The 15,174-nt window shown below is 35.5% G+C and overlaps 1 protein-coding gene across 2 annotated transcripts in view; it reads right to left on the bottom strand.

Moving 5' to 3' along the window:
* The window catches only part of htr2cl1 (5-hydroxytryptamine (serotonin) receptor 2C, G protein-coupled-like 1), a 200,446-nt gene extending 185,759 nt beyond the window's left edge, over positions 1-14,687 (bottom strand). For both annotated transcript variants that reach the window (XM_056461267.1, XM_056461268.1), the window contains exon 1: positions 14,545-14,687. The gene's annotated coding sequence lies outside the window, so the exon portion shown is untranslated. The remainder of the gene's footprint in view (positions 1-14,544) is intronic.
* Between the last annotated feature and the right edge of the window lie 487 nt (positions 14,688-15,174).

The raw sequence follows: 15,174 nt of genomic DNA, 5'->3' as shown, positions 1-15,174 counted from the left end.
TTAAAACAGATCATGTTTAATCAGAACCGAGGTAAGCAGATGCAGGGAAAACCAGATGTGCAACATTTTATTGGATTATTAATGGTAAGTAAACAAAAGAGAAGAGGGAATAAATCACTCATTTGATTTCATTTGTAAATTATTATCTTTTATTACTTCAATTATTTTTTAATTTACATACTGAAGGTTTTTTAATATATGTTTTTGCTTATATCACAGTATGCTCACTTGAATGCTTATAATATGGTAATTATTAATTTGCCACTAATTATTTATAATTGCATATTTTATTTATTTAGAGGGTTATATATTGATAATACATTTGTTAGGTTTGCTGATTCAAAAAATGACCTGACTCCATTGGTTCAAACCAAAAATGCAATCCCATCCGAGTTTTGGGATCCAAATTTTATGACCTCTCTTCTCTTTCTGCTGTCTGATAATATATAGTATTTATTTATTTATTTATTTATTTATTTATTTAGTTAGTTAGTTAGTTAGTTAGTTAGTTAGTTAGTTAGTTAGTTAGTTAGTTAGTTAGTTAGTTAGTTAGTTAGTTAGTTAGTTAATGTATGGTCTTTTCTTTCTTCAATAATCAGCCAAGTCTGATGGTTTTGATTTCAGAAAAGTTCTTTATTGTCGACAACAAAGGAGATTTTTCAGGAGACCACCAGCAGCATCTCTGCCTGAAAATGCTCTTGCTGATGCTCTGGCCTGCTGATATCTTCTTTTGCAGCTGTTTTTTAACATTGTTCTACATTTGTCACACAAGATCAAAACTAGTTTCAACCCCCAAAATAGACCTTTCTACTATATATCTTGTCCATCTATACTTAACTGTTTCAACAGGTGTTCCCCCCTTTCTCATGCATCCATTGTGACACCTTAGGTGTTTACTCAGGCCATCTCTCCTTTCTAACTCTACATAGTACTTTGATTATTCTAATGGTATATAGGTTTACAAGCAGATTATACACACACAATTTGATTATATAGGTTAATTTCACACTTTAAAGAGTAAAAAATCCACGTCTTTAGTTAGTTAGTTAGTCAGTCAGTCAGTTAGTATACTGACACACTACTCTTTGTTGGAATAACAAAAAAAAGGATAACTGTAACTTTTTTAAAGGGAAGCTATGAGGTAAATTATCACAACATGTTTCATTTCGGATAAAGCCCCTAAAAAGAGAAGTGTGATGTTATACAGGCAACATTTAATTTATAAACCTTTAAAGCAAACAATTAAAATATGATCACAAGTATTTGCTTTGTTTTAAGCTGATAGTGTATCTTTTTTGTCCAGTACTGGTGTTTTCTCAATCTATCAAGAAACATTTTAAGATCATTAGAAATGTAATAATACCTCTAAGAGCAAATATTGCAGGTATCACATAAACTCCTAATTGTCACATAAAAAGTAATCAAAAAAGGTAATAGTCGTAATTTGTTTATTTAAAAGCAGAATAAAAGCCTTATTTTACATTAGATACATGTTATGTCAAATTATTGTATTCAAATATACAATAAATACTTTTTTTTCCAATCGGTCAACATCAGACTCCAGACTGAAAACCATTTGAAAACCCTTAGAACAGCAAAACTGTCCATCCTTATCACCAAACTGCATACAGTATACAGAAAATTAACATTGGAAATTCACTCCCACAGGTAAACGTGCGGCAAAACACCTTTCCAGTTCCATTTGTCCTTCTAATAAACCCACTGCTGTATAAGCTGTATTATATCGGGCTAATATTGCATTCTGCAAGCCTTGCTAAAGTTCTGATCTGAACTGCTGACACTACGTTCGCAGTTAAAGGCAGTAACAACTGGAAATCAGGCTGCTGGTATGAACATTGGTCTCCACAGACACGTCAGATCAAACCAACACCTCACCTGCCAAGTCAAGTGAAAGCAAAGAGAGAAGTGCAGTGACAGTGCCAAAGACATTGCTGCACTTCTGAATACTGAGCAACTGAAGAGAAACAGCCAGTAGATTTTTTCTTATTCCGGTCAGTCAGTCCCCTTCATGAGAAAAGCCAGAAATCTTTGATTGAAACTCTGAAACTATTCGCCTGAGAACTGAACTCGACTCCTGAGAGCACCGCTGGCAACTTTGTCAGTTTCGCTTGATGTATTAAAGCCTAGTTAATATTGGCAGTACTTCTGCCACACGACTTGATCCTCCAGTACTACACCTGCGTTTTAAAGGTTTGGGGTTGGTAACATTTTTAAAGGTATAGTTCACCCAAAATGTAGATTCTGTCATCATTTACTCTACTTGTTCCAGCCTGATTGAGTTTGTTTCTTCAGCTGAATACAAAAGAAGAGATTTTAAAGAATGCAAAAAAACAAGCAGTCATTTACTTCCATACTATACTATGAATGTTAATGGTTAGCAGTTTCCAACACTTCCTTCCTTCGGCTTAGTCCTTTGGACTGTGGGGGAAGCTGAAGCACCCTAAGGAAACCCACACCAACAGGGGGAGAACATGCAAACTCCACATCTCCCAATGTTTGACTCAACATACCAAAAATATGCTGTCAGCAGTCATAATTTCAGTCAGTTAAAACATCATTATGATCTGAAAGTTTCTTACAATTACCTTTTGCAAAGCAACTGAAGCATGATTCACTTATATAAATTCAGTTACAATTTCTGTTATGAAATAACCTTAAGTATCACCAGATCATCTCATTTAGGCCCTTGGTTTACCCAGTTGTTATTCAAGTTTAGTTCAGTAACAGCAGGATGTCATGTACTGTTTGTGTTCAGTTCACTGAATTACGCATGCGCAGTATTATCGGTTCACCGCTTTTCAAATCTGATCTCAGTGTACTGTTCTAATAACTTTTATAACTCAGTATATATTGGTTTATTTCGAGTCAGATGGGGGTATTAGGCATGTTCAAAAGTAAGTAGTTTGTGGATAACTGCTTACTGGAGATCATTTCAATCCTTTCAAATAATTTAGTTTGATTTGGTGAACTAGTTCAACCGGTTCACTTAGAAGTTCCGGTTAAAAAGATTAGTTCGAGATCACTAATACAGAAATGAGACCCATTGTTAGGCACAAATGTGTTAAATCAATAATGTTAAGTCTCTGAATTTAATGCTGTCACTGTGCTGCTGTCATGTCCACTCATTGTTTTTGTCGTGGGAGCAACAGTGAGGACTGACTGGAGGAGATCTGGCCAATTACATCAGGATTACAGACTTTGAGGTTCCATATGGATCGAACACCTGGCAGTGCGAAGTAAATAGATTTACTTCTAAAAGTAGGCTTATGTATTATATACATTTACAAAGACGAAAACAAAGGGCATTTGTGCTATAATTTGAGTTAGTTTCAGTTAGTTTTGTATGTACACAATACAGTTTCAGTTAGTTAAAGTTTAAAATAAAAACACTTGTTTTAAATTTTATTTTAGTTGACAAAAATGTGTTGAAATTTTAGTTGTAGTTTTTTCATTCGTTTTCAGTAAATATAATAACCTTTTCCAGCGAGCCACCGTGCCCCTACTCATTTTCAAGTGGTCCGAAAAATTTAAGTATCTCGGTTTAGTTCAACACAAGCAAAACACAAATATAAATGTTGGAAACTAATTTGACATGGTGGCTCAGTGGTTGGCATTTCTGTGTGGAGTTTGCATGTTCTCCCCCTGTTCGCGTGGGTGTCCTCTGGGTGCTCCGGTTTCCGCCACAGTCCAAAGACATGCGCTATAGGTGAATTGAATAAACTAAAAAAGCCCTAGTGTATGAGTGTGTGTGAATGCAAGAGTGTATGGGTTTTTCCCAGTACTGGGTTGCAGCTGAAAGGGCATCCGCAACATAAAACATGTGCCGGAACAGTTGCCGGTTCATTCCGCTATGGTGACCCCTGATAAATAAAGAACAAAGCTGAGGGAAAATGATTGAATGAATGAATGAATGAATGAATGAATGAAAATTTGTATATTTTCATTTATGGGTAAATTATGATTTCGAAAGAAGACGTTCATGCTTACCAAGGTTGTATCTATTTGATCCAAAATACAATAAAAACACTGTAAAATATTATTATTATACTGTTAAGCTACTATATGGAAATCTAATGATCACAGAGCTGAAATGTCAGCAGCGACTACTCAGTAAGGAGTGTGCAATATTTACAGTCAATAATAGAGTAATTGCTGTTTTAACAATGTGCAAGTTTACTTTATCAGGTATGTCACTCATTTAGCAAATAAATAAATAAACAAAGCAAAAATCAAACATCTAAAAGCTTACATTGTAATGAAGCCTGTTAGAAAGAATACAGTTCAAGTTGATACTGTAGGTATCTGTACAGGCGCTTGTTTTGAAAGGCTGAAAAATCATTATTGGGATTTGTTATTATTGCAAACTATGTGTTTCACACCAAAAGGGCCAATACTAATTCCAAAAAGACACAGAAGTGCTGATAAAGATCAGGTCTGTTGGCTGACAAGTATATTTCTGGGGTCTGCAGTGTGCTAACACCTTGTGGTAGCTCTGTCCTGCTGATCGGTCAGTTTTGAATGTCTCAGATTTGAGTTTTGGTCATATGGTCAAGCAAGGGATAAAAGGGATTTCAAACTGTGACTCTCTTTTACTTCTCTGGCACCCTTTTCTCTTTTTGGCTACATGCTCTCTCTCTCTCTCTCTCTCTCTCTCTCTCTCTCTCTTGTTTACAAAGCCGTCTAAAGCGCGAGCGGTGTCGCTTACTCGTGTGAGCTCGCTGCGTGTCTATTTTGAAATAACGAACTTCTTGAGCTGATAATAACATGCGTGTGATTATTGAAGTGCTTCTGACATCCAATCCTTTCAGAAACGGACAAACTTGAGAGTGAACTCTGAAAAAACAAAGGAGAAGATGGAAAAAAAAGGAGAAAATTATTCTTTCAACAACCTAAAAGATGAACAAACTGCCATGTTTAACTATTATCATCACCTTTTGAACTAGTATGAACTTGGAATGAAGGAATTACTTTCTAAAAGGAGTTACATGAGCTGGCGAAGATTGAAGATACCGATGAGAGGTGGGCTATATGTCACGTGTTTTTGAAGCCAAATAAGGACTAAATGTATGCTGTGTGTAGTTTTTCTGTAATTGGTAACATATCGGAGACTGTAAGGGTCTGTATGTGTTCATATATGTTGCCTTTATTTTATATAATCACAGATGTTACAGTAGGCTATTTCACAATTTGTGATTATTAATGATCTACAGTTATAATCAAATCATTACAAATCACAAATCATCTGTTTCCATTATGACGTGGATTCTATTGTGCTTGTCTAGTTTACTGTTGGTTACAAAGTTACCTATACCACAGTGAGCTGCACTGGATGAAATGCTTTTTGAATTTATTTTCTTTTTTTGGTGAACTTTGAAAAGATTTGCTTCAGTTCAAAACAGTTCAAAAAGCTTCCAAACAAAGTCTGAAAAAAAAAATGAACCAGATTTTGAATGAATCTTTCTGCGAAAACGATTCAATGTTTAATTCATAAAGAGAGCCACTTGCTTTATATCTAAATGAATCTGCCATATTTAATGAATCATTTAACTGAATGAATCATTGCTATTTATCCATCCATGAGAAACAAGGTATCAGCATTAAAAATCACTCTCAGATGAATTTCCTTTAATATTCGTCAACACTATGATATAATTTGTCAACATCACACACTCTTAGTGTCACAATTCTTCAAAATCATTCTAAGATGCTGATTTGATGCTTTAACATAAATTTTTATCAGTTGTGCTGCTTTCTGGTGCAATAGCAGATCTTGGAAAATGCTAAAGTTAGCCTGATAGAACTGAAATCCTACATCCCATTCTGTAAATCAGTGTTTCCCAACCCTGTTCCTGGAGGCACACCAACAGTACATATTTTGAATGTCTCCCTTATCTGACCCATTATCTTCAGGTTTTGGAGTCTCTTCTAATCTTCTGATGAGTTGATTCAGGTGTGTTTGATTAGGGAGAGGTTGAAAATGTGTACTGTTGGTGTGCCTTCAGGAACAGGGTTGGGAAACACTGCTGTAAATTTTCGCCTAAAGCCTCCTGAACTCACACTGGATAACATCACTTTACTACATCACCTAACATTAACCAGAAAGAAAACTGTTTAGTGTAGTTCAGGGGCGGATTGGCCATCTGAAAATTCTGGCAAATGCCAGAAGGGCTAGATCATTTTTTAAATGTGGGCTAGTCAGTTTTAAATAATTAAAAATATATATGTATTGTTTTTACATCCAGGCAGCTTTTATCTCTTGCAAGATGTAAATATTATGATGAGGATGATGATGATAAAAATAGTAATAATAGTAATAAATGTTAAGCATTTGGCCCAATCGGCGACGGCCAGCTGGTTTTGAGATGGGTCGACCTTCAGAGGTTATGCGGACATAATCAAAATCTGACAAGAATGTCAAACAAACAGTGCAACACAAGCTAATTGTCAAGCTAACTTTTAGCAACACAAGCTAAAAGTGCAACACAAGCTAATTGTCAAAGATGGACCGTAAAAAAGGAAAGGCGGTGCCGAAAAGCTCAGAGAAAGCAAAAGAAAGGGCTCTAAAATCAGATGCTGCCAAATGCATACAATTAACTGAAATATTCAAGAAAGGTTTAAATTCGACTGCTGCATCGGAGGACAGTAATGCGGAAAATATAGAAAATATACTTCTAAGTCATTACACTTTCAGAAATAAAGGTACGCGACCTGTCACTGAGGTTTGGTACATTTTCAAAAGGTACAAATTTATACCTAAAAGGTCCATATTAATACCTCAAGGGTACACATTAGTACCTAAAAAGTACAAAATTGTTCCTCATACTTTCAGTCACAAATATATCATGAAGGATTCAAAAAATGTACAAATCTGCTGGTATACAGACAAATGTTGCTGTTTTTTTTTTTTGGCTATATATTCTATTCCTTTTTGTGCTATTGTTATTACTTAATTGCATTAATGTGTATTCCAATGTTGAGATCAGTCAGTTAGAAAACATTTTGCTGCAACCTTTACATTCTATACACTGAGAACCCTAATAAGTTGACTGAACTAAATTAATTGAGTAAATTCGTTGCCTCAATTTAATTGAGTAATGGCGTCTCCCAAAACTTGCATATTTAAGTTTATTTAACTTGCCGGTTTTGTAGACTATACTTAAATTGTTCAGTTCACCAAACTTAGTACTAGAAAAACAATAGACAAATGTTTAAATACATTTTAAACAAAAAATTAAGTAGCCATTTATTCACCTGAAGCCATTTGTTTTATGAGATCTTAAGTTTATGCATTTTCATGGTACACAAGTTGAATTAAATCATATTTTTAAGTGATAGGACCAAAATGAAAAATTTAAAGTTATGTTTAGTCAACTATACTTAATTGTTTAAGTAAAGACAAGATTGGGGTTTACAGTGTACTGTGTTTATTAACTAGGGTGTTGCTGGAATCAGTGCAGTCAGAGACTGCTCTACCAATACCAGTGCTGTAAGAGGATGCTACGGTAGGCCTTGCATAGACAGGGAGGAGTGTGCAATGACATACAGTTGAAGTCAGAATTATTAGCCCCCCTTTAAATTTTTTTTTCTTTTTAAATATTTCCCAAATGATGTTTAATAGAGCAAAGAAATTTTCACATTATGTCTGATAATATTTTTTCTTCTGGAAAAAGTCTGTTTTATTTCGGCAAAAAAAAGCAGTTTTAAAATTTTTAAACACCATTTTAAGGACAAAGTTATTAGCCCTATTAAGCTATTTTTGTTTTCAATCGTCTACAGAACAAACCATCATTATACAATAACTTGCCTAATTACCCTAACCTTCCTAGTTAACTTAATTAACCTAGTTAAGCCTTTAAACGTCACTTTAAGCTGTATAGAAGTGTCTTGAAAAATATCTGGTCAAATATTATGTACTGTCATCATGGCAAAGATAAAATAGTTATTAAAACTATTATGTTTAGAAATGTCAGAAATAGGGGAAAAAATAAACAGGGGGCATAATAATTCAGGGGGGCTTATAATTTGGACTTCAACTGTATTTAGTTATTTGTGAATAAAAGTATGCTGAAGTGTTGCTAGTGTTGCATGTCCAGTTGTGTTTAAAGGTGTGTGTGTGTGTGTGTGTGTGTGTGTGTGTGTGTGTGTGTGTGTTTGTGTGTGTGTGTGTGTGTGTGTGTGTGTGTGTGTGTGTGTGTGTGTGTGTGTGTGTGTGTGTGTGTGTGTGTGTGTGTGTGTGTGTGTGTGCGTCCGTGTGCGTGAGAGTGATACATTCACAGTTTACTCTTATCATAAGTAATAACAGACAGCATAACAACGGCATAAACAGACAGCACACAGATTCTACAAGTTTAACAGATTATTTTTTATTTCGCTTTACTCTATGTATAAATTAGTTATAAATGGGTTGTTTTTGTTCCAGTCACATATATTAAATGTTTAAATATCTATTACATATGCTACTGCTTAAATTATTTCACTATCTGTACACCAATATAAGTAGTGAATGTGCGTGTCCGTCAGTGGGGCTGTGTCGGTGTGATAATGTGGGCTGGTGTGGCTACAGTGCCAGGGCAGAATTTTTGTCCCAGTCCGCCCCTGGTGCAGTTAGTAATTACAATACCAAACTTAAAAAGAAGGTATGTTGCTGAAGTTTGCCAGTCATTCACTGTCTAATTCGAGTCTGCAAATGGGCCGATGATGTAATCCTTTCTGTGCAAACAGCAAGCACAGAGGTATGCAATTACATATTTTGACAGGCAGATAGTACAAACTATAGCTAGTTCTTTACAATATAGTAGTTTTTCTTGATCCTACACCTTCCACTGAATATTAAAACACATATTTGATTGACTTATTTTAATGACATGGTGACACTTTATAATAGCTACACACTATAAATCATCTATTAAACATTAGCAAAAAGTTAATTCATTATTTGTTAAGCATTAACTCTACATTAATAGACGTTAGTAAGCAGTTTTTAACTGAAGCTACACATGCTGTATTCTTGACTTGTAATAATAACTGTATTTTCATACTTTGTTATGTATTAATTGTTCATTGCTAAATTCATTATTGCATTATTTACACACCATTTGTAAACCCTTATAAATGACAATTAAATCCTTTTTATTAAAATTAAATAGAGAATAAATGACTTATTTATTGACTTATTCTATTCATTTGAAGATACACAAATGAAACTGTATCTATTGAAAAATAAATCTTTGCAACCTTATCTAAAATAAAATCCCGTACAGTTTAAACATTGCAATATAACATTTCAATGTACCGTAATATATTGTTAAATTATTATATTGTTGTTGTTTTATACAATTTTATGTTGTATTGTGACACTTCTGTTATTCAGAAATGTTTGAAATTTACAGTAATTTATTTTTTAGATAAGATTTACAAAGCATAAATAGTCCTCACTTCAGATTAGGTAACAAAACTGCATGAAGTTGAGTTAATAAGGTATTTATTAACATACCATTTTATAACCATTAACATATGCCTGAATAATATAATATTAAAGTGTTGATTTGAATAGCTTATTAATCATTCATTTATGCTTAATGAATGATCTTAAAATAGCACCAACTATTCTTAATTAACTAGTTTGTGAATAATGCAATACTTATTTTGGTAATGAAAAAATATTCATTAACAAAGAATGAAATTACAATCATTAATCACATTATAAATATGCATATTAGTCAAGAACACAGCATTTGTAGCTGTATTTATAAACTGCTTACTAATGTCTATTAATGAACAGTTAATACTTAATAAATATTGAATTCACTATTTGCTAATGCTTAATGAATGATTTATAGTGTGTAGTTATAAAAAAGTGTTACCAATAACATCTATCAGTGTGTGACTTTCAACCTGCATAACAAAAATTGTTTCTGAAGGTAAGCATCTATTGCACCTTCAATATTGTTGTAGAATGCGTCATAAGTTTAAACGAACCACACTTATTTGAATTACCTTTTCACTGTAAAGTTTTTACTGTCACATTTGATCAAATAAATTTCCTCTCTGGATTAAAGAGCCATGAAACCCCCCTCTTTCATTTTTAAGTCTACCTAAATGCTTCATTATTGGCGTAGAGCGCTGCTAGCAGAGGGAGGAGTGGGCGTGGCCATCAGAGCACGGGAAAAAGAGGGGAGCGAACAACTGTTGTCAGTTGGCTCACAAAATGAGACCCAAACCGTGAAGAGATCCATGATTTTATAGTTTACAAAGTTAAAATGCAGTAAAAAAGTATTTTAATGTCCTGCTACATTTGTTACTCGTAATTTCATATACACAAAACCACAATTTGTTATATCTTTATAAAGATAATCGTGTTTATATAAACACTATAAATGAGGAGGACTTCTCTCCTCCACAATACCCGGGTCTGAATGCAGACACATTGGATAGCAGTGGAGCAGGTCTCTTGCCCTGTCTATTTCAACCATTGGCCCTGCCGGTAATCTGGAGGATTTTAAACATAGGCGAACACAGCAGCACGGATATAGGCAATGTGTCTGAATGGTAACAAACTCAACTGATGAAAGACAGTCCACTATACTCCAATTCTCATACAGCTCTCCTTACAAAAATAATTGCTGCAAACCAACAGCTTTGCTGTATCGGCATGGACATCCTAGTGTATGAGTGTGCATGTGAATGTGAGAGAGTGTAAAGCAGGTCGCACACCAGAAGCGCCGCTCGGCTCATATCGCCACGCAGCGCCATACATTTCAGAATTGTAAACTTAGGTTTCTATCAGGGTACACACACCGGCGCCAGCCACGACTCAAGACACTGTTCATTTCTCTGCCGCGCCACAGAGCGCCATCTGATTAGTTTCATGTTAAATATCATGCGAATGTCCGCGTCTGGTGTGTCATACTTTTAACTTTCATGTGCGTGCCGTTTCGTGGCGCTTCCGGTGTGCGACCTGCTTAAGGGTGTTTCCCAGTACTGGGTTGCATCTGGAATAGCTTCCGCTGCGTAAAACATATGCTACAATAGTTGGTGGTTCATTCCTCTGTAGTGACCTCTGATAAATAAGGACCTAAGCTGAAGAAAAATGAATGAATGAATGTTAGGTTTAGTAAAAGTGACAGGTGTGACCCCTCAGAATGTCAAATGGCTATTTTGTGAGCTTCATCTGTCCAGAGAATAAAGGTACCATACGGGCTATCTTGACAACTAAGAAAAGACAGACTCAGGGGAGATGGTCAAAGAAACTCCCTTACACTTTGCCACCGGACCTGGGATGTCTTCAGTCCCCAGGGTGGAAAACTGTGACAGGTGGGATGTTTCTGAAGCTGGTCTCCGGGGCTGTAATCCAGGGACACCAGTACGAGAGAACACCAAGACAAGATCAGATGAGATGTGGGGGATGCGAAAGACCGACAGAGAGGAAAAAGGCAGACAGGCAGAAAGGGAATTTTTCCCCTGTGAATGAACGCAACAGCTTCCCTGCAACACACACATGCACATGTTTCCTGCTTGGGCAGTTCTTGCTTAGCATAAAGCAATTAAAGAACACAAAATGATTAAAAGAAGATCTTCTAAGACGCATGTTGGTCAAACCAGCGACGAATTTAAACAGGAGCGGGTCAGGTCAATGGCTTAAGATTATTGATGTTCTTTATCCCACCATCTATGCGTGCTGGTTGTTAGTAAAAACACACATTCCAAAAGATGTGCCAACAAACATACTAAATAAACCAAAACAAATGGTTATTCCGACTAAAGTAGCAAAAAAAAAGCAACCACAATCCTGAGAAAACTACTACAAACCACTGTTTCATTCATGGTGGTGAGCCAGTCCCACAGGGTACAATCAGACTTGACAGAACACTGACGAAACGCAGTCTAGAGCCACACCAACAAAGCCCTAATGCCTGAACCAGGCAGCCAATTCATATTTATGAGACAAACCCCACAGAGAATCAGAACATTAAACATGAAACCGAAGCCCAGAACAGCAAAACACACTCCAGCACAGCCTCACATCATCAATTTCTCTCCAGGGTGTTGACTCTAGATCAGTTGTCCACTTCAATGCATAGCTTAATGAGATCAGAAGGAGAATGATGAAAGATGATTCCAGAACAGCTAAGATGTATTATAAATGACAGGGAATAAGTGCTACCAGGTTACGTGAAAAACAAAAATATAAATCACATCCAGAGAAATATATTATTCACAAACATCCCCTGTGGATCATTTCCAATCAACTCTTTTTACACTAGAGTTGCTTTCAGAAGCAGAAGTCATCACAGATTGATAAGTGCTGAATGTGCGACGTCCAAGAATTTTGCATTCCCAGTTGTTCCAAGTATATAATAATAATAATAATAATCATAATAATAATATCAATAATAATGATGATGATAATAATAGAAATAATATTAATAATAATAATAATAATTGTTATCAATATTATTATTATTATCAAAAATAATAATAATTGTTATTAATCATTAATAATAATAATAATAATAATAATAATAATAATAATAATAATAATAATAATAATAATAATTATTATTATTATTATTATTATTATTATTGATTTTAACAATAATATTAATAACAATAATAATAATTGTTATTATTATTAATAATAACATGTATAATAATAAAAATTAATAATAATAATAATAATAGTTCTTATTATTAACAATTAATAGTAATTAATAATAACAATTAATAACAACATTAACATTAATTAATATTATTATTATTATTATTATTATTATTATTATTCCTCAATATAGCATTTCTAAAACAACAGAACAAAAAAATAAATGAATAAACCCATTTTAGCTGAAAATGCTGAGTTAAAAATAAGAATTTATAAAACAAACACGCAAAACAAAATCAAAGTCAGTCTTCTGAAATTATGAAACCAAACAAACATCTAACACTTTCATTTTGTTTATTATTGTTTATCCCTAAGTTACTAAGTAATTATTAAAGTCCCATAGCTGTTGACTTGCGTTTTATGAACCAGCATTTAATTTTTCTTCAATGTACTGAAGAAGAAAGTCACCTATATCTCGGATGGCCTGAGCAGGGCTGAATTAACAGCAGATTCTCATTTTTTGGGGTGAGTCACCACTTTCGGCTATATAAAAGGTCCGCTTAAATTGGTAACAAATCAGCCCATGACACCGCCTGATCTGAACAATGAAAAGGTGGATTAAAACAGTCATTAATTTCATCCCAGCATCTCTCTTAAGTGCCTTAAGAAAGCAAAATATAATATATAAAGCAACATCGGCATCAAAATGCAACCACACCTTTATATAATGCAACCCAATACTGACTTTCATTCTTAAAAAGCAGACAATGTTATTCCTGAAGGACGCCAAACGTGGCACAATACAATAAACATTTTTCTATACAATGCAATTGGATACTCTTAACTCACTTTCATTCGCAAAAAGCAGACTTAATTAAATTTGTGAATGACGCTAAATGTGAGACAATCACGCATGCAATTTTGCGCATGGATGATGTCAGCGTATTGCGTCATTTCATCTTATTACAGCGTCCACTTTTCGGACCTGTACGTGTGTCCTCACTCTTTCTCGCGGGCGCGCGCCTCTCCAAGTCCCCGTTACGCATAACCCAAGCGGCGGACGGGAAGCTGGACACATCGCAAAATGTCACCACACGAAACCAGCAGTCGTAAATCCACTGCCAGGCTCGTAGAAATCCCACTTATTAAACTGACTTCATCAATTAATCATCGGTTTTAATTAGCTCAAGGCAAATATACCTCAGCCACTACATTGAACGTGACCCGTTCTCATAAATCTGTCTCTACATATCACTGAATCTGGCACATAAAACTGGATTTCTTGGAGCAAAGACGCCACACTGAAATGCCACTGGATGAGGATTCATCTCACACTCTTTGACACTGGCAGTGAATTATGAATAACTGGGGAAGGACTCGCGTAAGGTCATGACAAATGTTTGATCCAACGTGTTTTTCACTTCATTAATAAGATGCGTAATGGGCATGGAGCGATGCGCAGAAGAAACACCGAAGTTCTGTTACACATACAGCGGATTCTCATTCAACCTTTGAGGTTCGCCTTCAACAACAACAACAGCCAAATCACCAGCATTTACATATACGCTTTAATAAAAAGACGCAGTCTTAACTTGCGCACAGGATCATCGCCAAAAATAGTAATGGCTTACAATTAAAACATTTTTAAACACGTCTACTTTTCCAACTTGCACTCATTTTTTAAATATAAGTTAACTGTGCTCACGTAAATTATACGTACCCTACTTATAGACTTTCTTCAGAATTTTTCAGCGAAATATGTTTAAAAAAGAAGCTCAGGAAAAACAACACATCAAATTTTTCTAACGGAAAACGTGATGCTTCATAGTGATATCCATTATCTAAAACAAATCAAGTGAACGTTCACAGCTACAAGTGTTTTCTCGCACGTAAAACACAATAAATGTTGTTTATGATTAACTCACCCATTAAGGAGTCGTCTGTCTCCTCTGACCCGCCGGCATTCTGGCGTTTCTCCTCTCCTGTTTAGTCTTCCTTCACTTTCATTGATGACGAATTCCTCAAGAACGCGAGCCCGTGGCAGGACGAGGATGTTGCTCATTCAGACTGAAGCTCTGAGAGAGAGAGAGAGAGAGAGAGAGAGAGAGAGAGAGAGAGAGAGAGAGAGAGAGAGAGAGAGAGAGAGAGAGAGAGAGAGAGAGAGAGAGAGAATCGTCACTGGCCGCAACCAGCCGCATACCAAACACCGCGCGCGGATCCACCGGCTGTCTGTCGGTCTGCTTCATGCAGCTGCGCTCTGGCGCGCGGCCACTGGTAGCAAGGGTGGTGGCCAGCCAGCGTTTATCTGTAAGGCATCTCTCAGGACTCGACGGTCCGGTTTAATTACTCTGAATGTGCAATTAGTGGACGACTGAGCACTTTTCTCGCCATCTACAAAATTGAAAGTCACGCATAGAGATCGTTTCATAATAAGTTGTCTTATAGTGGAAAAGCAGTGGCAAAACGGAGTTAATACATCAGAATCTCAATTAGCAAGCGTAAATTTCACCACTTAAGAAACCATTTTATATTTGGCGTCTTCAATTTATTTTGAC

The sequence above is a fragment of the Danio aesculapii genome, chromosome 7, assembly GCF_903798145.1.
Source record: "Danio aesculapii chromosome 7, fDanAes4.1, whole genome shotgun sequence".
NCBI lineage: Eukaryota > Metazoa > Chordata > Actinopteri > Cypriniformes > Danionidae > Danio > Danio aesculapii.
This window is presented reverse-complemented; position numbering and strand designations above follow the sequence as displayed.